Source organism: Kryptolebias marmoratus, linkage group LG15 (genome assembly GCF_001649575.2).
Source record: "Kryptolebias marmoratus isolate JLee-2015 linkage group LG15, ASM164957v2, whole genome shotgun sequence".
NCBI lineage: Eukaryota > Metazoa > Chordata > Actinopteri > Cyprinodontiformes > Rivulidae > Kryptolebias > Kryptolebias marmoratus.
In genome coordinates, this window is record NC_051444.1 from 20,736,752 (window position 1) to 20,763,008 (window position 26,257).

Genomic DNA, 26,257 nt, shown 5'->3' on the forward strand with positions numbered 1-26,257 from the left:
TGCAGTTCTAGGCACAGCCAAGATACTGCGCAGAACCCTCAAGCTCCCAGGCCTCTGGTAGAGGACCCGAGCTCAGAGGATGAAACAAAGACCACCCGCGGAGGGTGAGAAGGGAATTTTTTTTTTTAATATATATATAACAATGGGTAAAGTATAAAAGAAAATGAAGCTTACAAATCAAAAATCCTATCATCTAATGTGGGCATCTTTTCTATGGAAACCAAACTGACTTTATTTTATTTTTCACATGTAATAAAAAAAATACACATCAAGGTATTTCCTCATCAGTTTTATTCGTTCTATTGACTGCTATATTCATCTTTGCATTTTTAAAAGTCATTAAATTATTTAGTTAGTTAGATTTAAATGCCATTTTTTGACTAGATAAACCTATAAACTTTAGAAGTTATAATAAATTGAGGAACACAACCAGTTCTCAAGCTCCATTCTGTTGTCTGGATAAGAAAGCTGCATGCATACTGACTGAACTACGTAAATCTCTTCATTCATGCCAAGAATGTCTTCATGGTCATTGCGAAATAAATCTCTGTTTCCTTTCTGAGACAGGAAATTTCCCAAAGTCTTCAGACTCTTGTCAATATTTAGAGGAAAATCATGCAGAAATCCAGCTCTTGAGCATCTAGAAGCCCTGAGTTGTAGAATCCTACCATATATCTTTATTTCCTAGGCAGGGGATGGCACTGAGCAATATTCAATAGGCGTCTTCGATATCAACTGCTTTGTCTGCTGCTTGGGGTCAGAGATGATATGAGCCATCTCTGACATGATAAATGTGTTTTTCTCTCCCTGTTCACACCTTCCCAAAGAAAAACATAATAACAAAAGTTTTCTCCCTAACTTAGAAAAACTTATTTTTCCTCTCTCGTTTTCCTTCTTTAACCCCCACCAGCTGATCTTATGCTTTTTTTTTTNGATGATTTGGGGTGGGGTGATGGTGGTGGGGTTGGGTGGGTGGGGTGTCTGATTGCTATGCATTGTTTAGTTTCTTTCATTAATACTGGTTGCCAGTTGAGGGCTACAGATGAACAATAGCAGGGGCCCTAGGCATGGATCAATAGCAGATTGCTGATAGTGCCCCGTCCATTCTCCACACCAGATTACATGATAAATGGGTTGGTCCATACCCGGTGACAGGCCCAGGGCTAGCAAAGCTCAGGTACGGCCTGTGTCTTCTGGATATCCCATTCTGTGCTGGTTCTGTGACAAAACGTTGGTGTGATTCAAGATATGAGTTTGTATGTTTCATAAGTGTATTTATGTAAAAGCATTTCTGTGTAGTGTATGTGGATGCACCTGGGAAAGGGCTGTTTTTGTCCTCTTGAGAGTGACAAAGTTTGATCTGTGGACTAATACCAGAGATGCTGACTTGTTCCTAATATTAGGTAATGCATGCACATATCAACAAGCTGCATAAACTCACGAGAAACCCCAAATTAACATTTAAAAGGTTTGCTCTAGTCTGTTTGAACTATCATATTTTTTCCAAACATTTTAAAGGATTGTTGGTTATTTTACACAAGATCCCGCTAAGCTCCTCACAACCTACAACACCTCTTAGAATGTGTTGCCACACCATTGATAAACAACTACAGTCTTGTTTTGGAGGTTTTGTGTTTGCTCAGAACCATTATCAACCTATCACACTTCATCATGCATACTGGGGAGCCCACAGTGTTCCTAATGTGCACCCTAAGACTTCGCCAAGAATCTGCAAAGACCATGTATGCTGATGGCTGACTTTTTTTTTTTTTTTTACATCATATAGGAATTGTAAGCCAAATACCTAGGATCTAAGAGTTTCTGTATTTTAATAATCTGATACTGTTGAGACATTACAGTCTGGAAAAAACTGGGGACAACTGGGGACAAATTATCTGTCTTGGGCGCGATTTATAGCATAAAAAAAAGGTGAAAGGGGATTCACCTCAGACACAACTCATGATTTTGGCGTGTGTGGCAAGGTTCACCGGGCTTGGTGAGTTGTCTGTCTCCATTCAGCTGAATGCTTAAATAAATGTATGATTGATAATTGAACCTCCGGTCTGGAACTCATTTGTGTGTCTGTCTTTTCTGCAACATCAAAGTTCCGGTGAGAAAAACAAAGTGGTTAGGTGAGATTCCTCTGAACGGAATAAATACTAAATACATGGTTTTTAGGTGAGTTTTTCTAAATAAAAAAGTTGATCACTTATTTTATGTTTTAGCAATTTTTTTTCTGTTTTTATTTTAGACCTCTGAAAAAAATAGAAACCACAATATTAGCATTCACTTTTAATGTCTTATGCAGAGTATTTTTAACCTCTAACCCTAACTGTAAACAATTCTGTATGTATTTTGTAGTCAACCTATGACTATAATTCACCAACATGACTGTTGTAAATGTAATAATATTTTACACTTGTATAATATATCAGAGTACATGATCCATCATTATTGTACAATATGTGTATTTCAGAGTCCTGAATTGGTTATAATAAAAATATTTGATTGTGACTTTATGCAGCTTTGCACATATACATGTATCTGTGTGTTGAATGTGAGTGAAAGATACAAGAATCTGGCAACAATGATTTTCCAATAATGGACATAAAGACTGTGGCAAATATAAGATTTCAAATGGGCAATTTATTGTCACTACACAGGCACACAAAGTCAGACAAATCTCAGTTTAATAGGTGGTAAAAACCTTAAGTGGTGCAAAGAGCAGTGCCTTATCTGAAAAACACAAGTAATGGGAAAGAAAAGAATTAATCATGTGATTCTCAAAAGCTGCTCCCAATTATTTCCTGTCTTCCTGGCAGTGAAAGATTTTTTAAAGTATTTTGTGTTATTTTCCCCTGAAGCCACACATCCTTCACAGCATTTGTGATTTGTGTGATAATTTCCATAAAATAGATGGGAGTGAAACATAGTGAAAGTTAGTATAATTCAAGGTCCTTTACCAAAGCTAGGGAACACCAGTGGCTAGTTAATCTACTCATTGACATGTTGTCCTCTGGTGCGTCTGAAGGACGGTCTTTAGACTAATGACCACACATATGGCGAGTCGCCCATTTAAAAGAGAAACAAACACCTCCTGGCAATTGTGAATGAGTGCGTCGTAAAACGATAACTGGTACAGACATGAAAGTAAAATGTGCACACTGAAACAAACACATATGCAAACATGCTAGTTTGTCAATCTGTTTCTGCCAGACAAAGTCACATGCATGTTGAAGCAGGAGCTGATGCACAGATATGTCTATAAATGGAGACAAAAATGAACTATTTTAATACAATACATCAATATTGTCTAGTGACCACTGGTGGTGATATTAAGTCAGCATGTCTCATTTTTTACACGGCCTTTGGCTAAAGCCGTGGTTCTCATACTATTCATAACAAGTACCACCTCAGAAAATACTGAACTCTCCATGCACCACCATTATAACATTCATTATATACAGTAGTACAAGATTATAAGCTTATTTTCATATTGGACATAAACAAGTAAAATGACTTATCTACTGGAACACCTAACACAAACCCAAAAAAGAGACCTGTTTTATTATTATAACCTAACAAACCTAACAGAGTAAGAGACACACCAAGGTCTGATATATCTTTATTTGGGCCTTTCTTCGGTGAGCGTGTTTGGGAATAATGACTGAAACACCCAATGAACCCATGCTAAACTTCTGAGGATGTGTCCCAAAATTTCAACAACAAACAATAATAATCTTAAAATTTTTAAATGAATTCATTTTGAATTACTGGCCAAAACAAAGGAGATGGGATCTTGATTGACTTGGGCCTTGTGTTTGACTCTAAACTGTTTGAATCACTGGACTAAATCAGCAGTAGTCACCAAGATAAAAACACGTCAAACCCTGGTTGAAAAGTGCAGTTTAAGATATGATGGTTTCAAGCCTTTGTTGCTTGTAGTTTGCCACTGGTGATCCTGAGTATCACCAGTGGCACTCAGGGTACACATTATTCTTCTGTCCAATACAGTAGAATTTTATTGTTAAGTAACAAAACCAACTTTAAGTAAATAACATCTTTTTTAATAAGTCTGTCAATGTTATTCAGTTAAAAAGTCCTCACAAATGCAGTCAAAGCTGAATAGTGCGCTGTAATGCCAGTCTCTACTTTATAATGCATAAAGCAATAATCTAAGGGGTGTATAATTAAAGTGTGTCCACTCCCTGCCGTGCATGCTGCTTGGATCACTGTCACACAGATGACAGTCTGTATATGCAGCTTTTATACACCTTCAACACAATTAAACAAACCTCCCTGTACAGCTGTTAACCGAACACTTAGAGCTGCATTTTCTGTCTGTGTTCATTATGACAGTACAGAGATTTGAGGCACAAAATTGTGGGTAAGAAAAAGTAACACAGGCCTTTTGCTCTCATAAAATAAAACAAGAAAATCTGCTAAATTATTCTGAAATTGCAGGGCATTTATTACAATATATTTGCATGAAAAGCTTGTCTTTTATATAAATAATAAAGCTGTCATTTAATCTGACAAAATTCTCTCACATAAACAGTAAAGTCAAATAACCAAATCTGACTGATGATCTTAGACCAACAGTAAAATTAAACCATTTTCAACAGAGTGCATGGTACTTGTGGCAAAATAACACATTCTTATAATTACATTGACTGTAATTAAAAGGAAAAATTCAATTTAGTTTATGGTTTAATAGGTTTGTAAGCTTCTACTTTGCAAGTCAAAGGGTTGACTTTTAATTGAGAATGAAGAAATCATACTGGATCAGTATTTCTTCAGTGGGTTAAACTGAATCTGTAAATCTCTCGTTTGGAGCAGGTATGTGTTAGCTGCAAGCTGCCAAGGGTGATGTAGCCACGTGAAAGAAAAAAATGCCACATTTGTGACATTTGTGTGAATCTTTTGAGGGTTTGTCATAAATCTCAAAAGGCACCTTGTAAGGACGTCTAATTTGATAAACCTTACTGTATGTGTCCTTTCTCAGTGCCTAATCTAGTCAGTATTTCACTTCCTTCATGTTTCTGTCCACTGTAGCCTGTTCAGTGTTAGCCACAAAGGAGCATTGCTAAAAACTGAGCCACTTTGCCAAAGCCAGTAATGTCTGATTTGATAATAACAGAATAAAATCAACCTCCTAGGCTACATCTGCATATATAAAACAGCTTTAAACCAGATCTGTTCAGTCAGTCAAGAAATGTTTTAACAAATCACACAGCACATTCAAACTGTATTGATAATAACGTACACAGTTCCACAGCAAGTTAGAGATTTCAGAAATCTGAAAGTCAAAACAGAAGGATCCTTTCTTACTGTAGGTGGAAGGCTTTGATCACTCATGTATGCACTCTAGGATGCTGAAACCCTTACCGAAGAGCCACAGAACCAGAAGGAAACAGATTAAAGGTTTTATAATAATGACAAGAGAAGGTGAAAGACTGCAGGCCGCTGAAATTATTCTCTAGTCTTTAATTAAATCTCCCTCATGATCACAACCAGTATGTTATACTGGGGGAGGCAAAGAGACATAAAGAGCAACTGAAGCATAAAGAGTCACTTTATTTTCGTTTTATAAAACCTTTTTCTTCTTTTCTTTAAATTAGTGTCTTCATATGGCTCCTTTCAATTGTGCCCCTTTGTAGACTAACATTTGTCTGTCAATGTCCACTCATCCGTTCATTTTCTTTAACTTATTCATAGTCGGGTTACGAAGGTAACAGGTATATAATGGAAACCAAGACCGCAACACTCTCCAGCTCCCAACATGTTCCCAGGCCAGATGGGATACAGTAAATAATTCCTTCAGCAAGTTCTGGTTCTGCCCTGGGGTCTTCTTCCAGTACCCTGAAAACATCCAGGGAGAGGCATCCTTATCAGATGACTTAACCACCACAGTTGACTTCTTTTGATGTTCAATTTACCTGCTTGGTTCACGTTCCTTTGAAGATCTAAAATGAATCCAAAATGAAAATCATAATAATGAGTTGGATTTTTACATAGAAAAACGTTAAGAAAGAATTAGGGTTTTTTCTTTTAAAATAGTTCAAATATTTAGCATCTTGATTTGTAAAATACTTTTGTTGTTTTTTGAAAGAATTAACAAGTATGTTGTCTTACTCTGTTCTATGTGACGTCCCGTTAAACTCATGAACTAGCTGCATGTTCAAAAATTCACAGACCGTGCCTTTCAAAAATGTTCGCAAAAATCTGAAGAAATGTAATGGCCCACATTAAATCGATGAAATTTATTTTACTGTTGCAATTCATTTAATCATTTTTACTATATAAAAGCATCAAATCTTCCAATGTTGTAGAATTACCAACCATAAAACAATGTACACTCTGGAACACCATTCATTGTCACCTCTTCTATAAATAGTTTAGCCTGCAACATAGCAAGGCTTTAATGTTTTATAGCTCTAATCACATTTTTTTTTTTATCAGTACAATGTTAGAAAATAATTTCAGAGCAGAACCTACTCTAATTTACTGAGTGAGTGTACATCTGCAGCATGACTTAAAGCAACGGCAAGAGTTTAAACAGTGGGAACAAAGTATGAGTCGAAGCTGAGCGCATAAAGTAGCTTCAGAGGTGGAGGAGGAGCTGAGAAACACAAAGCTCATACCCCACAGAAAAACTTATTAGAAAGCCTTGTTTCTTGTTCATTTTGTAAAAGCTTTTCCAGAGGCAAACATTACTTTCATTCTTCTGACATATAGTATAGGCATATAAACTTGTGTCTGTGTGGGAGAGAGAGAGAGAGAGATAAAGAGATATATATAGAGAGAGAACATGGAAGAGTAAGAATGTTCACATACTCAATATTCAGCCTGCAGATGAGTCCTGTTTTGCTCTTGGATTAAACATGGAGGTGTCTCAGGCCAGTTACTTATGACACTCAATGTTCCATCCCTCAACATATGCACACACACACACACACACACACACCTACACACACACACATGCTTGAAAGCAGAGGGAGAACAATCTCCAATCCCCGAATACAACTATTCATAAATATCAAAACAGGGAAGTCGAGTTTCTTGCTATCAAATCCATGATAGCATGCACTGGTAATATGTTTTCAAATGGCACATGAGAAATGTGCTTATGACAATGATGAAACAAGATAGTGGTGGTGATGGAGCAGCCATATCCGTCGTGTGGTTTGTCTTGTTGAACTTTAATCATACTTAGCTTAAAGTGTGTACTGATAGCAGAACTTTTGTGATGATATCAGATTGGTACTGCATTCAAACTTTATAGATTAAGAGAGAAATTCAAAAATAAAAGAAAAATTCTTCTCTCTAGTGGTGTTCAGCGACAATTTTCTTCCCTCTTCTGCTGTTGGCTCTTTGTTTTTTATTGCTGATTAGAGTAATTGAGAAGTGCTTGCTCTGGAAGGCTGTATAAGAGAATGTGACCGTGCATACACAGATGCTGAAGTCAAACACTTTTGCATTGCTTCGCGTGTGTTCTTTTGAAGAACAAGAAAACCAGGGTAGCAATAGTGAAATGTACGTTTGGCAAATTGACAAAGTTAACAGCTCCATAGAAAACATAGCAATTAGGCTAACACCAGAAGAGAGTTTCAAACATATGCAGAAGCATGGACAGACAGTGATTTGCATAAATCCATTTGAACTGTATTGAAAAAAGCATTGAGTACATATAAGGTACACAACACCTGAATGGAAAATGGAAGTTCAAGCCAAAATAAAATGTGCCTAGTTAAAGAAAAGTTTTTATATTTACAGGGGTTGGCTTCAATTGATTCACATCAATCTTACCTTGCTCTTGTATATGCAAATATTTTATTTATTTATTTTATTTTTAATATTTAGGTATTAGTTACTTGATACTTAAAAAAAACAGCATGACTGTGTGCAGGTGTGTAGGCAGGACTTTCAGCTCCACATCCCTGGTGAAGCCACAAAAAGCAGTCAGGCCATTATTACGGGTTTTCAAGCTATAACCGGAAACTGTTCAGTTAAAAAAGTCTGTAAAAGATAAACGACTGCTTCAAAAGTTGTTTTGTTTTTTTTAAATTGTGCATTAGTGCTTGTTTGCCCAATGATTTTTTCTCACCATGAAAAGGTGAAAAGTGGGGGATAATAATTTGGCCTGTGGGTGTGTATGTGCATGCATGTGTTTATTTGTTGTTTTAATAAAATGTCTTATAAACTACTGAACAGAATTTAATGAAACTCTCAGAAAATACTGACTGGATGGACATCTACCTCTGATTACCTTTGGAGTCAACCAGATTCAGGATGGGCACCACAGCTAATCGACCTTAGCAAACACAAAAAAGGGCTATACACCAGTCAGTTTTACAGATATTGAGCTAAAGTTTAATGTAGTGGTAGCTGAGATTCATTCACAAGACACACTAACATGTATGTGTTGTGGTAACAGAGCATGTAAGGTCTTGCAACAGTGCTTTAGATCGCACAAAAAGTTATTTACAAGGTTTGACCAAAACGGCTAAAAACTCCATCACTTCTCAACATAAGATGATCTGAATTTCAAACTTTGACATGAAAGGCAGTGGGGGACATGCATTCATTTGAGGAACACATTTTAGGACAATCCAAATGTCCATACCACACAACCTGAAACAGTCTTGGGGTGTCCAGTGAATCTATTCATGGTGCCACTATAGCACTATCATTTCATTTTTATACTGTATATGAGGCAGAGTATGCAATTTGTTATGGTATTGTTTACTGAGCCCCTCTCTCTCTTGTCTGTTTCCACCAGTCTTGGATGACAAGTGACATTTAGTGGCAGGAGAAAACCGATGAATATGGCTGCTTGCCATTATCTCTGTATTGGTGTGTGTCTGTGTGTGACAAATTTGGTGTATTCCCAGCCAGTCGGGTCATTCAGAGTATTACATGTGGCCTGCAGGGGCAATGGGCAAAGAAAATGAAGGGCTATTAGACAGAGAGGGAGAAAAAGAAAAGAGTGGCAGGACAGGTAGACAGGGAGAAAGACAGCAACATTTGCACTGGAGGCTATGTGATAGTGGAAGCTGTCCAGTAATGATGATGTGTCCCTATCAATCCAACCATAGCTGCACCACAGCTCACAGCTAGCCCTGCGATTCTCTATATGATATGAAATATATGGTTACACCCAAAACAAGTAATACGTGTTAATAGTAAAGGGGGAGTTTACATTCTCAGATAAAGAGTTGGATCACTCAGTAATGGGTAATCTTTCTTTGTAATGCTGCAAAAATAGTTTTCCCCAGAGAGGAGAGAGAGAGGAAAAGAGTTTTTTTCTGTGTAGCCACATTTGCATGATGAGAAAGCGCTGCTCATATTCATCTTAGTAAAGTCACAGTAAATGACTCCAACAGCATTATCATCTGTTTTACGCAGGTGTGCGGCCGGGAAAAATCACTCACTTCAATCAAAAAGCTGCAGCTTGCAGCGTAAGGAGCCTCATTTTTTACCATCATACTGGAGGACGCAGGAATTAGAGGCGAGAGCCAGGGAGACCGGGGGAGAGAGACATCCTAACTTTGTTTTCTCTGTCGTTTACAGGGGCAATCTCACCCGCATGGCTTTGGGATTATTTGTTTAAGTGTTTATATGAATTTCACCAACATTTGTAGCATAAAAGTAAGTAAACCCCCTGACAGTCTTTATCAAGTTGAAACAGCTGTTTATTCAACAGCCTGTTTCCTTTTTTTTCACAGTAAGTCTTTGATATTGACACCGATGCTCTGGAAAACATTATATGAGAAAGAAGTTTTTTAAAATCCAAACCAGGGTATGCTACCAGTGTAGTCTCATTTTCTAGTACACATGGTGAATGCATTTAGAAGTGTGCCAGCTGTAACATGCAGCTTCTTAATCTGTCGCTGATCAGGACTGTTCCAATAGTCCATGAGAAGCATAAAAAACTGAAATGTTGTCGCAAGAAATTGGTTATTACCACTCACATTTTACTTAAAGTATCTGAACTAATGAAGTATATTTTGGAAATATACTTGTAATTAGTAGACACTTCCCTTAAATCTTTACTTTAGTTTTCTTTGGAAAGGTGGCCCGATAACAGCAACTTAAGCAGGATAATCATTAGAAGTAGCCAGAGCTTTTTATTTTTTAATTAGTAAAGGCATCTGAGTGAAAGATGAGTCATCATAATTTCTGTAATATAACAAATTCTAAAATGCCAAACAGAAGCTCCTCCAAAATCACTTATTTGAAATAAACTTTAGAAGAACATATGTGGAAATCAATTTGACTTTGTGGAAAATTTAGCTCTGTTTTGTCTCTGTTTGCCATTTGAGATCTCTTTGGGATGTGCTTAGATAGCTATGGACATGTATCTTTGTGTGGCAAAATGCTTGAAATGGTTTGATTTGGTAGATTTGCCAGGAAGGTACATCAAAGCTGGACATAAGAGATGCATCTTTATACAGTGGTTCAGTTAGGCTATTGGTTATGCATTGTATTTCACTGCTGTAATGAGTTAGATGTATGTATGTGTGTGTGTGTGTATGGGGGTGGGTGGGGATAGCCCTGCTGCTTTAACAGAAAAGCCAAAGAATAATGCATTTCATAAATATTTATACCCATCTCTGATTTCACATTCATCTATAGTTCAGGACGAGCCTGTGTATGTGTTTATGCATGTTAGGACTGGTGGCTTGGAGATTGGGGTGAGAGTTTGTAGCAACCCTTGAGTCACACTTTTTAATCTCAGTAGGACACCGCTTGCATGTCCTACTTGAAACTGTGGCGTAAATATGATATCACATTTCTTTTGCTATATTTGTGCTAACTTTTGCATTGCTCTAGCCTCTAAACTAACTTTTACCTTAATGCCAAACTTAATGCCAAACAACTCACAGAATCATGTCATTTTGCTCAACATTAAAAACTGCTTTTAATTTGTAAGAAATAACAGAGCAGTAAAATGAGGGGCAAGTGCATGTTGAATTGGTGTAATATGATTATTTTTAACTAACATCAAACTTTATCCTGACTTTTTATTTATGTTTTTCATTATGCATTGGTGCCACTATAAAAGTCAAAAAGATTTTCTCAGGTATGCTAAACATGTCTGTAAGCATGTAATTATATAATTTTCCCAGTGCTGCAGTACAACCGCTTAGTTTTCAACCATAAATTTACACCAGAAGTGATGTAGGTTGGAGCAGGAGATGAATTAGGGCTTTATCTGCAGTAATGAGGTTGTTGCTCTGGTTTGTCATGATCAAGATGGAGCTGAGCTGAAAGACGAAGCTCTTGATTTACTGATCCATCTGCACCGTAACCCTCAACTATGGTCATGAGATTTGGATGGCGACCAAAAGAATGAGATCTCAGACATATTTGTTGACCTTTGACAGGGCCAAAGGACATTCCAGGATTGTGTATTATTTAATTTATTGAGTTAGTAGGAACTTCAGACAATCAAGTATAAACATAATAAAATAGATCTGCAGCACTTCACTAGTCCCCCTCCCCCCTCACCCTGTCCTTCTGTCCACTCCACCTACTTTCTTCCTGGAGGTTTTGTACATTTCTATTTTGTGACTTCTGTCTGCCTTGATTCATTTCCTGCTGAGGTCTCACTTTATCATGAGAAGATCCATTTAAAGGAGTTATTAAAGTAAGGATTTCCAGCACCTACCATACATAAAAAGCAAGAGCCAGTGTGTGTGGGGCAATATACTGAGTCTGCTCGGCATAAAACTGACTGGTGCAACCCCTTGATCAAAAATTTTCCACCCTCATTTACCCCAATCCTGGTGGCCTTACAACCCACCAATTGGGCCAGCCCAATGTGCTTTTTCCATATTGCTATCCTGAGGTTGCATATACACACACACACATATGTGCATAATCAAACTATCAATGTATTTCATGCAGCATAACTACACAATTAGTAGAAATATTGTCTACTTTATAAAGATTAGTGTAAGATTTAGCCGGATTGTGGCAGGGTGATCAAACAGCTGTAAGGATGAATGTTGTACTTAATCCCACAAGAAAGCTTGCTGTAATGTAACATAACAAATCTGTAAAAACTCCACAAAAAAGATGCTTTTATTGTTCTTCTTGAAATCGATCATGCTGACATATTATGAAAGCACTGTTTTCTTCATATTGCCGATCACTACCCTCTCGTCCAAATCCAATGATTGTCATCCCATGTCAAATTTTGAGAGTGGTAACTGAATACAGGGAATATCACTCGGGAGTATCTTCTCTAATCGTGCTCTATTATGGCTTCACTTTGCTTGACAGTTTCACTTTTTGTTATTTTCTGGCGAAGGAGAACAAATACACAGGGATGTTGCACCAAAGCACAGAGAGACAACTATTGCAAGTGTACGAAGCAATCGCCCTGATGAAACCTAATTGTGTTTTAACTTGATAAAACAATATCCCTGCCCATAACTTCGCTTAACTCTTACTTTTGACACGGTGCTGAAAACATATTACAGGGTGAGATGTAAGCCAGTATCAATTCTGCTATCACTCTTTTTTTTTTGCTTTAAAAAGTTACATTTTAGCCTCCTTTGAGCTTTCTTCATGCTCTCTTCATCCTCCCCTCTCCTTTATTCTCTTCCTTACACCTCCTCCTTCTCTTTGAGGCAGAGAGGAAGGAAGGAAGAAGTAGTAGCACACAGCATGTCTTCATTAAAGTGTCACTCCCCATTATTTTTGTCCTATCTCAATTAGCAGCAGGTTTAATAAAGGGCCTCTTCTCTTTCCTGCTCCCTTCCTGCATCTCTCTCCATCTTCAACTCTTCCTGCTTAGCTGCAGTCAGACTGAGTGATAGAGTTGCTGCTCATAAAGTGATGAACAGAGTAGGAGGAGGTGAATCACTGAGAAAGAGGAAAGGAAAAACAAAGTGCTGAGTACATGAGAGGAAAGACAGAGAGGAGGTTGATCTGCACCAGTTTTCATCAACGCGTCTCTTTCTCCTCCGAGATCAATTAGACACTGCCAGCAGTGGCTAGTCCCCAGACTGATCCGTAGCTTCTTGCTGGGTGTGTAAGTGCATGTTTGTGTGTGTGTGTGTGTGTGTGAGGGGAGGAAGTGAGAATCTGCTATTATCACCAGAGAATGTCCAAGAGTTCTTTGTGAGTTCAGCAGAAAGAGGGTAATGTGCCTGCAGGTCAGCTCAAGAAGACAACTTATAACCTAACCACCCACCTGCGTGTTGACACACATACACACGCACACACCCCTACACACACTGAAATATCAACTTCATCAACACTGTGACAGTCAGCCGACTTGAGTTGGGCAAAGAACTTTAGCACAAACCTTTTGCATACAGACAAATATGGGTTTTGTTTCTGTACCCAACAGTTCTAAGAAAAGTATCTTATTAGGTACTTAATAATTTTAGAGTTCAAAATCATCACCAGGGCTGCAACATGTTGAATATTGTAACAATTGGGTACTCTTGTCGAAAAATTTCATTGATGAACTGAGTATTCTGATTTACAGTAGTTTCCTGCCAAATTTTTTTTCTAGAGGACCCTTCTTGAAGCTACAGTATAAGCTAATCCAAAAAGTTTAAAACATAAAGCAACTGGACTTCGGTTCTGTGGTTAAGGATGCTTCGCTTTCTACATGGAGGAAGTGGAAAAGAGAGCCTTCAAGGGAGCAACAGATATGTGGATGACACCTGCCTCCAAATCCAAGCTAAGGAAGTAGAAGCATTGACCAGACACATCAGCTCAGTTGACAATAGTATCAAGTTCTCTTGAAAGGATGCTAACGGCAACAAGCTGCTTTTTTTGGACTGTTTGGTGTACAAGGAAAGTAATCAAAGTCTCATCATTGAAGTTTATAGGACAGTAGGACCATTGAGGTCATCTGGAGCCTCCTCTTCATCAGATGTCTTCTTGTTCAGGGTCATATTGTAATCCTCCTCAGATATATCCTCAGTCCTGCTTAGCTCCGTGTGCTTAATATCATTCTCATGACCAAAGATATGATCAATAACCCCATAAACAGTGAATCTCTTGCTCACGTTGACAGATGCTACTACAAAATGAAGTTGATAACATCTTATCTAAACCCTATTTATAGTTGGCAATATTTATTTTTAGTCAAACTCAACAAGATTGTGCAAGAAAGTTTTTGTTCTTCTGGCAGAGGGGTGGGATTGGGTACCTGTGTGTGAGTGTGTATTCATGTGTGTGCATGTGTTTGTGTGTGGTGGGAACAAATAAAGCTATTTTGATCAGCAAAGCAACCCACAGCTTTAAAGTTATACATGCAAAAGTCAGTATCTCTGTTAAGTCACGTTTGACTCTTAACACCATAAATGTCACTTTTTTATTGAGAGACATCCAGAATTTACTAAAATGGTAAAACAAAAAAAACCTCATGAAGTCTTGTGTCAATACAAAAAGCAAATGGTAATTTTTTTTATATCTAAAATTGAAAACAATCAATTGCCCCAAACACAATAAAACCTTTAAAAAGAAAACTTGGTGATTATAATAAGCAGAAATACAACTTTAAAAACAGAATCAGTGCAGAATAAACCTCTCAATCACCAATACTGTGATAAAAGAGCGTCAGTCCTTACTAATGTAGAGACTTTATTTCCTGTTTTTTTTTAGGTAAACAGTTCAATTATTGCAACCTTTAAAATAGTCAAATATTGAACTTTAAAATGTTGGTCTCCTGTGCAATAATTACATTTTACTGGTATAGTTCCAAAAGTGAACACACAATTTGTTTTATTTTCATATATTTTTGAATAATTACGAACTGATGGAGCAGTCTATTTTTTTTATTCTTATTGATTGTTCTTTCTTTAAAAAAAAAAAAAAAATCAATTCAAAAGGAGTATCTAAAGACAAAAAAAGAAACTTGTAAAAACTAGTTTAATAGGTTTGTATTGACCCAGCAAATTACAAAAAGAAAATTCATAAGAAATGTGTATTTATGTCAAGTTTTATTTTCACAGCATTAAAAGTTTAGGAACCACTGTTCTAGTTATATTTCTTGGGTACCAGTTTCAAACTTTCTCAAAGAGTATTCTTTTAGATCAGACCAACGAAAAAACTTAGTGAAGGTATAGGTATTATACAATATTATATAATACTTCTATTATAGGTTGTTAATGTTTTGGAATGTGATCAGATTGCACAAAATTGTATTGTTTTTGCAAAACCAGCTAAACATTTTTTTTCAGAGAAAATGAAATAATTGGATCTAAGGTCTTTAACTTTATTTTTAAAGGACTGTGGTGCAGCAGAAAAAAAATGTACAAAATGTATTTTATGTCATTACAGGTAATAATTTTGCCATTTATTAAATTACCTTGAAGCAATGACTTGCTTACTTAAGCACGTCTGCCATTACGTATACTTACCTACATATACAGGTGCACTAATAAATGCATTGAAGCTCAGATACAGATGCCTGCTTCACAGAGACACACAAACACAACCGCCTCTTTCTTGCAAAGGACTGATTACTATGGAGAGCTCTATCAATGCTGCCATCTCACATTTAGGCTTCCATGCTTTGGTTTAAGCACGCAAACTAAGAATGCATACATTTAAACCATCCCCAAAACCCCTCTTTCTAATGGACATGCACACACACATGCAGGTGTGTGATGACTAGTGACAGGAGTGGTTGGTTGGTCAGGGGCTGATCTGAGTGTAATAGGAGGGATATTACAGCAGCAATCTCACTTAGCCTCTGGGAGACTGATCAATATTCACTCTGCAGTTCATATTCACAAAGCTTCCTGCACACACACACACACACACACACACACACACACACACACACACACACACACACACACACACACACACAGACTTTTATGCAGGCACTAAACACCATTCTTCTGCACAGAATTTACACACCCAGGGAGGAAAATATCTTAACAACAGAACAACACAGAGGTCTACAGTGCTGCTGGGGGAACAAAAACACACACATCAGCACACAAGCCAGTTTGAAATAATTTCCATTGTTTTCTTAAAGTGTTTCTTCTTTTTCAAACATTTCCTTTTGGTTTTAGCAGTTAAGTGCATAAACCAAGGCTTGACTTGCAAAATGCAGACTAAAACTAAGAGGAATATTGCAGTTTGAGAATTAGATTTTTTTTTGTCCGTTTAAATTATTAAAGATTTTTTTTTGTATTAACTGTGAGGTTTATATCAACCATATAAGAAATACACAGAAAAAAACATCTTGCAGTAACAGATTCAGAGCTGAAATGGTGATATATCTGGATTTTATCCTGGTATCTTGTCTGAGCAAAACCAAATTTATTGACTAATTAGAATCTTCCTAACATCACTACTTTCTGCTTCACTCCTGCATATTTTCTTATGGTATTTGTTGAACTATTAAAAAAAACCCAGCCAAAGACAAAGTGCAGTGCAGAGGCCAGCATTTTCTCTTTTTTTTTTTTTTAATAGTCATGTTTCTTTCTTTCGTAGTGTCAGAAAAGTACTGTGTTCTCTTCCTAAAGTAAGAAAAATTACAACACCACCATCTAAATATAGAACACATAATGAGGGAACGGCTTTAGATTTAAAGTTTTCTTTATGCGAAAGTGCAGAATAAATATTAACACATTCAATGGGTCTCAAAAGTCCTTTTCAGAGTTTAGTATTCCTGTAGTTCTTGTAGTGTGATGCATTTCCCCCCCCTCTAATAAACCATGTTTTGCAAGTTGAAGTTTCCTCGTTTAACAAAGCAGATCCATAAGTTGTAACTTAGTGTCAACACAACACCTTTTACATGTATAAAATGTCTCAGGTTTAAAAAATGGTGATGAGCGCTCTTCTTCATATTTAATGAAAACAACAGTGGGGAGAAAGAGAGCAAGGTGATCTCTGTGCTCCTGAGAGCTCCATGCTAATTTTTCTGGGGCACGGTCCCATTAGCATAGGGAAGTTGACACCATTGCTTTAGGCTACATATAATACCCTAATGACCATTCTGCTGTTACTTTGAATCAAGGGTATTAGTTTTGTCTCTGATAAAAGGCGGCCACAATGGCTCAGCCTACTTTTGGCATTGGACGGTGATGTTTTTTTTGTTTTTTTAACAGTGTGATGAGAAAAGAAAACACAATTTATTTTTGACTACAACTGAGAGTCAACATCTTGTCTTCTCCTCTCTTCTGCTTCTTTCTCATCTCATCTCTTCAGCCCCTTCTTTTTCGTGGCTTCGTCTTTTCTCTTCTAACTCTAATATTAAAAACACATTTACTGCATAAATCAATGCAAACCAGTGTGGTTACAGAACAAGACAGAGCTGAGTTTATTAAAAGCAGCAACATGAGATGTGTTTGCCAATATGTTCTTTTAACACACAGCACAGCAACTCTGTATTCTTCTATATTATGACACAGACAAGTCTCTAAGTGACAGGACTGTTTATGAACAATGCAACACTAACAGAGGCCCCCACACAAATCCTTTCTATAAAACATAGACTCTTCAGTACTTTGGTATATTTACTATTGCTTCCTATGTTCATATTTGACTCTAACATACAATTCCATAATACAAAAAGTAATCTCAGTGTATCATTTAAAAATGTCTTTTTGAGCATGATTTAAGTGTTACTGTAAAGAGAAGAAAACTAAAAAAAGAAAATGAACCTGACAAAAATAGTATCTGAAATACAAAAATGATACACAGTTTCCTTATTTTGAACCACAATCAGAATATTTGGAGATTTGTCCATCCTGTCAAGCATCCTCATTTCATTTATCTCTACTCCTAAAGCGCACCACTTAACTCACACACAACAGCAGGCCTCAATCTGTTTCATATCAACTTATTTTGCCTGTGAATATATTAATGTCAGTCAAGCACATTATTTAGAAATTTCATAGGAATTCATAAAAATTATGGACTGGGATGGAGAGGTTCAAAAATTAATGGGGGACTTTGGGAAGTACAATAAATTATTGAGCACCGGGCTGATTAATTCTTAATAGCCATTGTCAAAAAATCACGTCTTTGTGTGCCGTTAATTCTCTTCAAACGTACTTCGGAGCAGCGTTCCTGCCTTCGCTCCGGCGCTGCAGCACTTCGACCGCCCTGCATGCAGCTGTCTGCAGAGGAGAGACGCAATTTCTCCTCTGTGGCTCGTCGACGAGAAATGTAAAATAACATGCAGGGAGAAGTGGAACATTTTTAGGTATTCTCTTATTTGTTTGAATTTTAAACTCTTAATTCATGTTAATGCAATTCTATGAAAAAAATGTTATCTCTGTTTTTTTTATTTATTTTATTCTTTTACTTTTGCTTTCTTTTGGACTCTATTGGTCACATTTTGTTTTTTTTTTCTCTTTGTTTTGGCTGCAAGTCTCACTTAAAGGGCATTTAATTTAATGAAGCAAAGAGATCCTCTTCCTCATCTCATGTCTGGTTTTCTAATTCACCTTTTTTGAGAAGCTCGCTTCCTGTCTGGGAAAGTCAACATTTTCAAAGATAAAACTGTAATTTTATGACAATTTAAAAAAACCCCCTCTTTATTCTTGTATCTCACTCAGAAGTGATGTACATGATCTGAGTTTAGTTACCCCCTTTTGAAGTGAAACATGTTTCAAATCTAGGATTCCAAGAAGAACATGTACGTAAAAAGCAATTCTGCTCTTACACATGCAGCTAAACAGATGAAACATCCACTCCCTGCACAACTCGAGCACCAAAATACAGCGTCTTATTTTGAATATTAATTTCAAAGCATGTTTCTATGAATTATAGATAACAGTATGTTAATAAGTACACAGCATATGGTTAGTTCCCCTGATTATGGATTTACACCAGTAGGGGGAAGAGTGTGCTAGGAAACAGATCCTGATATTGAAGCAGCAATATGACTGTGATCAAGTAGTACAAAGAAAAAAAATACACGTTCTTGTGCATATTCACTGACATTTATAGTTAAGATACAAAGTAAGTCCAGTCCTCTTTTTAACTCCATAGTTTTAGGTATCAGTAAATGCTAAAAAATTTTTTGGTCTCCACCAGGTCCAAAGATTTAGTTGCTGTAACATCAAATAAACATGTCTACTTAAGACAGACACTTTTTAACAAAAACTGAGAAAACTGCAAAAACAGTTAGGGGAAAAATTAAGCACATTTATGAAATAGGTATGTCAAAGGTATAGGTATGCTACAATGCCAAAGGGAACAACAACAGCAATGATATACAGTAGTTCCCTTGTGAAACAAACAAACAAAAAAAAAAAACAGTCACAAGTGGCAAATGTTTAGGACAGGTACCAAACTTCCCATATGTAAAACAATTTCATCCTGAGGTTAGACTGTGCAATACTCAGAGAATCTGCCAAAAACCCTGAAGTTAACTGTCAGTCTCTAAAAGCACCATTTTGCATAATAAATGTTAAAGTTCATGACAAAACCATTAGAAAAGATGAAACAACTATTATTTGTTTACATTGGTTGCCTGGAAAAAGCCTCTTGCCGGTTAGAAGAAAGACAACCACAGAACCTTTGCAACAAAGTCCTGTGAACAGGCAAGACCAAAGTAGAGATGTTTAATCAAAATGGACAAATTCATACGTGGCTAAAACCAAACAAAATATAAGATGAAATACCTGACACAAGCACGGTGGTGGAGGGTTGATGATCTGGTCTTGTTTCGAAGCCACAGGACCTGCTCACCCCACAATTATTGAGATGACCATGAACTCCTCTTTCTCTGTTGTCCAACAGTTTTAACTTTGCTCCTTGTATCATTCAACACGACAATAAACTTAAAAAAAAAGAAACGTGGTTAGTCACAAAGTGATTGTACCTGAGAGCTGGGCATAAATATGAGCCCGCAAACATAAGTGAACTGAAGCTCTGTTGTAAAAAAGAGAGAACCACTGTGTGATAATGTGAAAGACTGATAAGGTCATAAAGAAGATTACTCGAAAATATATGCTGCTAAAGGTGGGTTTGAAAAACCCTGCTGCTGTGCTGCTCCTCAGCCAGCGTACAGTGTGTGTGTGGGCCTGCCACTAACTGTTGACTGGCACAGCCATTCTTGACGTGCATATTCAGCAGCTCTTATGAATACCAGAGCTACTTGATTGCATCATGATTATTCACAAACCTCCCTGTCTCCCTTTCCATTCCCCCCTTTTACTCTATTACGAGTCAGAACACAGCCCCAACGTTGTAGCATTGCCAGCCTGATCTGACACCATTCCTTTTTACGGGTTCAACAGCTTGCTTGTAGTACAGCAAAGTAATTAGTACTGCATGCTCATATTAATTAACAAAGAGCGTTATCACTTTATTAATCCATATTAGCAAGGTGGAGGAGGAAGGGAGGGTGCAGTCAGTGTTAGTGTAAGGAGCGATCTCAGTGGGAGTTTCCCCCCAGCACTGCTTTGTAGTCCCATTGTCCATGACCCTTGCTGCCTTCACAACACCCATACACACGTGGTGTATGGCATACACTGTTCATTAAACCTCTAAATGCAAATAATGTCTAAGGAACAAACAAACAAGGGTGGCAGGATTGGAGAAAACAGGTGCCATGGTGAGAAAGCACGCTAACTGATGTGATAGTGGGGGAATTAATTACTACCACAGCGCTAATTGGAAGCAATAATTTGTGTGATTAGCGGGCCGCTTAAGAAGGGAGACACATCCACCGCCTGTATACACAAGCAGAGAGACATGAGCCCATTCAGTGTTTCTCTATGAGCACTCCGATATACATATGGTAAAGGCCACACATGATTGTTATGACTCAAAATATCCCCAAAATGCACACAAATCCAGTATCTAGTCAGCTGACTGCGATTTGCTCAGTTTCATCCTTAGCAAGGACAGAGATTTCTGTGTCCCCCTGCACAAACAGACTAGATCTCCCTGTGAAGAGGCATATCCAGGAGCATTCATTGGAAAATGCTGATGTGGCATGGGTTAATTAACAAAGCAGGCTTAGGAGGTGGGAGGTGCCGCCTGCTTTGTTACCTCTTTTCACCCCCTTAAAGAGCTGTACAGCCCTCAGAGCTCGGGTAGGATGTTTACACAGCACATCTAAAAATGTAGACTACAATCAAAACAAGATGCCCACATGAAACCTCTTCTCATTATTTTCCTCAAATTAGGATTGGCCAAATGATCAAAGTGCATAAATAATTTCTGCCAAATCAGGATATAAGTTGGTCTATTTTATTTCTGCCTTTATTTGTTATAATCCTTTTTTCACAGCTCTTTGAAAAACTGAAAGCACCTATTTTTATTTTAAACTTTTTTTGTTGTTATTCATTGATTAAAGTGAACCTGCCTCGACACATTTTCTTGTATTTTCTATCCCTTAAGTCTTTTTGGCTTTGATGACAAGGTTGTTGATGTTCCTATAAAGTGACTAAACTGTAGATGCAACATGAAATTTTGCTGCATGTTCCAATGTAGCTATATTACTGTCCTGACTTTATTGCTGCCCCAGTGGATGTTCTTGTAGCAATAACCATCTATGTTGTCACGTCGCTCTGTGCTGCAGTGACACTGAGGGCCAAGTCTTAGCTGGACACTTGACCTGACTTTCATTACACGCTGCCGTCCATTTTCACCAAACTCATCACATTAAACTGTAATTCTACCATATATGACTGCATTCTTTTCATTAGGGTTTGGCAAGATCACATTATTGACAAAGTATGACTGTGAGAAGACATGCATATAGTGGTAAAAATGACATAATGTTCAATGAAAATTCAAAAATGTAAACTAAAGAACAGCACTGGAAGAATTGAAGGTCTGGAAAGCGATGGAAGGCTGTACTCATCGGTAAGAAGAGCAAGGTCACTTCATCTCTATCTATCTATCTATCTATCTATCTATCTATCTATCTATCTATCTATCTATCTATCTATCTATCTATCTATCTATCTATCTATCTATCTATCTATCTATCTATCTATCTATCTATCTATCTATCTATCTATCTATCTATCTATCTATCTATCTATCTATCATAATGTTAATGGAGGTGTAGCAGTGCATAAGTAAGTCATGCTTGCCCTGGTTGTAAGGTCAGGGTTTGGAGTTTTCTGTAAGGCAGATTAAAGAAATAAATGTCAAATGCTATTTTTTCACCTATTCAAACAGACAGTAACCCTTAAAAATAAAACAAATAAAAAAAATCACCCCCTATGGATTGCTGTAAAGAAAATATACATTTTTTTCAACTGGTAGTTTTCTTCTTTTTTAATAGGGTGTATTCTGTTATCTCATTCATCCAACTTGAACTCTACACAATGTCTAAAATAAATAAAAATACTAAACACACCCAGCTGCCCAGCTAGGTGAGCACTGATGTGCTGTTCAAGTGGCATTTATTGAACAACTGGGTGATGTTTTTCACTCATTTTCTGTCATGCCAGACTGCAATAATTAAACAAATGTGTGCCCTATCTAAAGAATGGTGGTCACCTTATCTATTGCATTCTTTGTCTGGTTACCTGCACCCATTCTTGACATCAGGACTGACGGCCTGGTAGAAACACATGTACCGTTACACCCCTAACTTGAGCAGCAGAAACACAATAGAAATGTTACATCATGTACCTGTTGCATCTGTGTAGACATTCAGGAAACAAATAACTGCTTATACTACTGTTTTCAAAAGCATGGACCACATAAATTGCAGTGACTTGAAGAATTTTGTAATCAAATACATATTTTAAACATGTTCCCTGATGAAACTTTGAGCAAGTGGCAGATGTTTCAAAACATGGATATCACAGAGCTGTTATCTGATTCCTTCTGATGAATCTGAGCCGAGTCCCTTCAGTGCTCAAAGGGAGTCCACTCGGCATGAATTATTACCAAATATAATTTCAGCTATTAGTCCTCTTTCCTGAACATCTGAACATGGAAAATGTGGAATTAGAAATTAATACCTCTGAATATGATGGCAGGCCTTTTCTGAGTAGGGGAAGATTCATTTCCATGTTCTGCTCTTTCTGTTTCTTTGTATTCTGAGCGGGTTTTTTGACACATTTACGTGTTAACTTAGGCTCAAGCAGTTCTATTACCATACAAAATATCCATTGTGAGCTTAGGCATGCTGTAGAAAAAAAACATTCAGTAACATTCAGTAGAGTAAAAGAAAGTACAGATGCAAAAAAAAAAAAATGAAATGAAAAAAAGGATTAAGAGTATCTTGCTTTTCTCCCGTATATGTCTCTAATCTTCACTGGGGTCAGTATTTTATCTAAATTGATTTCTGTAGGCTAAATGTTTGTGTTTTTGCAATGCTGAACGGATTTATATGGTTAAATTTATTTATTTTTCTTCTCTAATCTACAGTCGAACATACAGAATAAGGTGAAGACTTCAACAAAGACTCCTCAATTTTTCTCCTGTGGTTCACAATTTGCACACACTGCCACACATGCTAAAACATGTATTCATGAAGAGTTTAACCGGTATTAATCAAATGCAGAAAGATGTCACTACAGGTCTTAATATGTCTTTAAATAAATTGTGATATCCAGGGAGCTGTCTGTCTCACTGAGTAGCCATACCTTCAGGCACAGTGAGGGTCTTTCGGTATTTCATCTTCCATTTCATGTTGAGCTGAGCTGTCTCTGATCAAGAATCTGGTGTCAGTTGTTGAAGGTCCTTGGCAGATAAAACAACCAGCTTGTCTTCATCGACATGCAGGATCTTTCCCAGCAGGTGAGCTAAATTCTACAGGAGATGAAGCCATGTGTTTCATAGGTGAAATTGCATTAGGATCACATCTTCTGACTGAATTTTGCCTAATCTCCCTTATTTTCTGGACTTCAGTAAAAATCCTAGAGATCCAAAGAAAATGGCCTCTTGAAAAATGTCCAGGAGTATTTTTAAGTTCCCACTTCTTCTAAGTTTTCCTCTGAAAACCCAGCTATTTGAGGATGTCCATCCTGTGACTGGTTCTAATGAAGGCTCTTTCCTCATTCCTTTCCACTGTTACCTGCAGCCAGAATGCTTGTTAAAAATGGGGGATTATATCAAAGTAAAGTTTCAACAAATTTTGTTGGTTTCCTTAGTCGGACAGCTTTTTTTTTATACTGAATATCATTTTGTATTATACGAAGTTGGAATATATTCTTATATATCTTGTTGAAATTGCTTTTATGTAATCGTCCAATCAAATTGGACTGAATTGGATTGGATATACTTTGATATGATTTGGACATGTTTCTTTTTGTGTAATGCTTAGAGATAACTTTTGGTGTGAATTGAATTCATAAACTGAACTGAAATAAAATGAAGCAGGAATGCACCATGAGTTGCTTTGCTGCCAATAAAATTAAAGAAAAAATGGCATTTAACTTTTTTTTTACAAGCCAATTATTAAATGGTAAAAAAAAATCATATTTCTGAAGTTATAAAATGCTTTTTGCAAGATAAAGCAAAATTGTAAACATTTTTGTGAGGTCTTTGACTAAAATTCATCCTGTTACCTCATTTCTTGAGGTTTATTGATAATTTATTTTAGTAGTTAGTAATTGCTGAAGAAAGCATTGTAATGAGAAAACAAAGCTGACAAAGGTTTTGCCTATGAAAAAGAAAAAGGCCTCTGCAGATTATCAGCATGATAAAAATATTTTGAAACAATTACTTTTTAACAAACTTGAAATAAAAACATCATTACAGTACTGTCCACAAAAATAGATGACATTGAATAATTTGCCTTGGATATTTTATTCTTTACCTACCAGAGGTCCAAAAATAGTGCTGTAGAACTTTTGTTCCTATTGAGAAAATGTGGCATATAGAATAAGTTTAAATGTCAAAAATATCTTACATGTTTTCTAAAATACAATAAATTCCATGAGCTTACAGCTTTTTCCTGACACTGTATAGATGTATTGTATAGTCCAAGTCAAAGTAACATTGTCATGAATGTAGGGGTTACATACACAGCACTGGTTATCTGATTATGATTCACATCAGTCGTTTCTTTGCTGTGGCTGATAGATTTGCATTTCTAACATTGGTGCAATGTCGTTTTATTATCCCTCAGGGACTTTTATTACTTACTTGTACTTTTCACTCCCTTTAAAAAGGAAAATGTCAGCCTCAATACCTGACGTCTCTTTCAGTTTGCAGTCCTGAACCAGTAATATCTGACCGACTCCTGATCTCTTCCTCTTTTCTTGCTTGATTGTTACCCCTCATGGCCACCTTCTGTGCTGTACTTTCTTGCTCCAGTCTTTCTCCTTCTCTCTATCTGACCTTACACAGAATAAGTCATGAGGGAGGCTCCCATCTCAAAGTTCAGCCAAATGTTAGCAACAGAGGGAGGGATGTTCCTGAAGAGAAGCCCTCGCTTTCACACTCTTTGTCAAACACGCCTTTCTCCCCCTGGCATGCTCTTTCCTCCTCCTCCTCCTCCTCCTCTTAGGTTTACCGTTTCTCTATTCCCTCTAGAAGCTTTCTGGCAGACTTTTTGAGGCTGGCGGCCAAAGACGATGGAGTAGTCTGATACCACCGGATGCTGGAGGGAGTGGAGACAGTTGAACAGTTGTTTGGCAAACCCAAACACCTGTATTCTGTCATTGATTTGACGGTTATTCCTCACCCCTCCAATCCTTATCCCTCTGCCTCCCTCTCCATCACTCACCTTGCTCTGATCTTCCTGTCTGTCTGTCAGAGGGGATCTGTCAAGATTTCTGCAGCCTGGAGAAATGTGTGTGCATGCAGTGTTTATGTTCTTGTGTGGGTGTGTGTGAGAGGGAATAGAAAGACAATTTATTAGACAAGAATAAGGGGTTCTCTTCAAAAGTGTGGCAGAGTTTGAAAGAAATTGAACCACGGTTTTAAAAAACAAACAAAAAACGAACCAAAAAAATGTCACTGAGTTCTCTGCCATTTCTAACGCCTTCCCCCTTTGTTCTTTCTTTCATTTTTATTGATTGTCTTTAGCCTTTTTCACACATGAGGTATGAAACATCAATGGCTTCATCAGTTGGTTAAAGCAATGGCATTAAGTCATTCAAACATTAGTCACTTTTCCATTATTGTTCCTCACACTTCATTCAGACAAACCTGTTAAAGTGACAGAATGAGCCTTGGTGCACGCACTATTAGCCATTCATGCCAGGCTGGAAAGTTCATCAAATGCTGTAGCCTGTAATATGAAAGTCCTCACAGAGTAAGATTTCTAACAATCTCATGCCATATCACCATATTCATATCCATATTAGCCTACCATGTGTGCTGCAGTTGTGTAAAA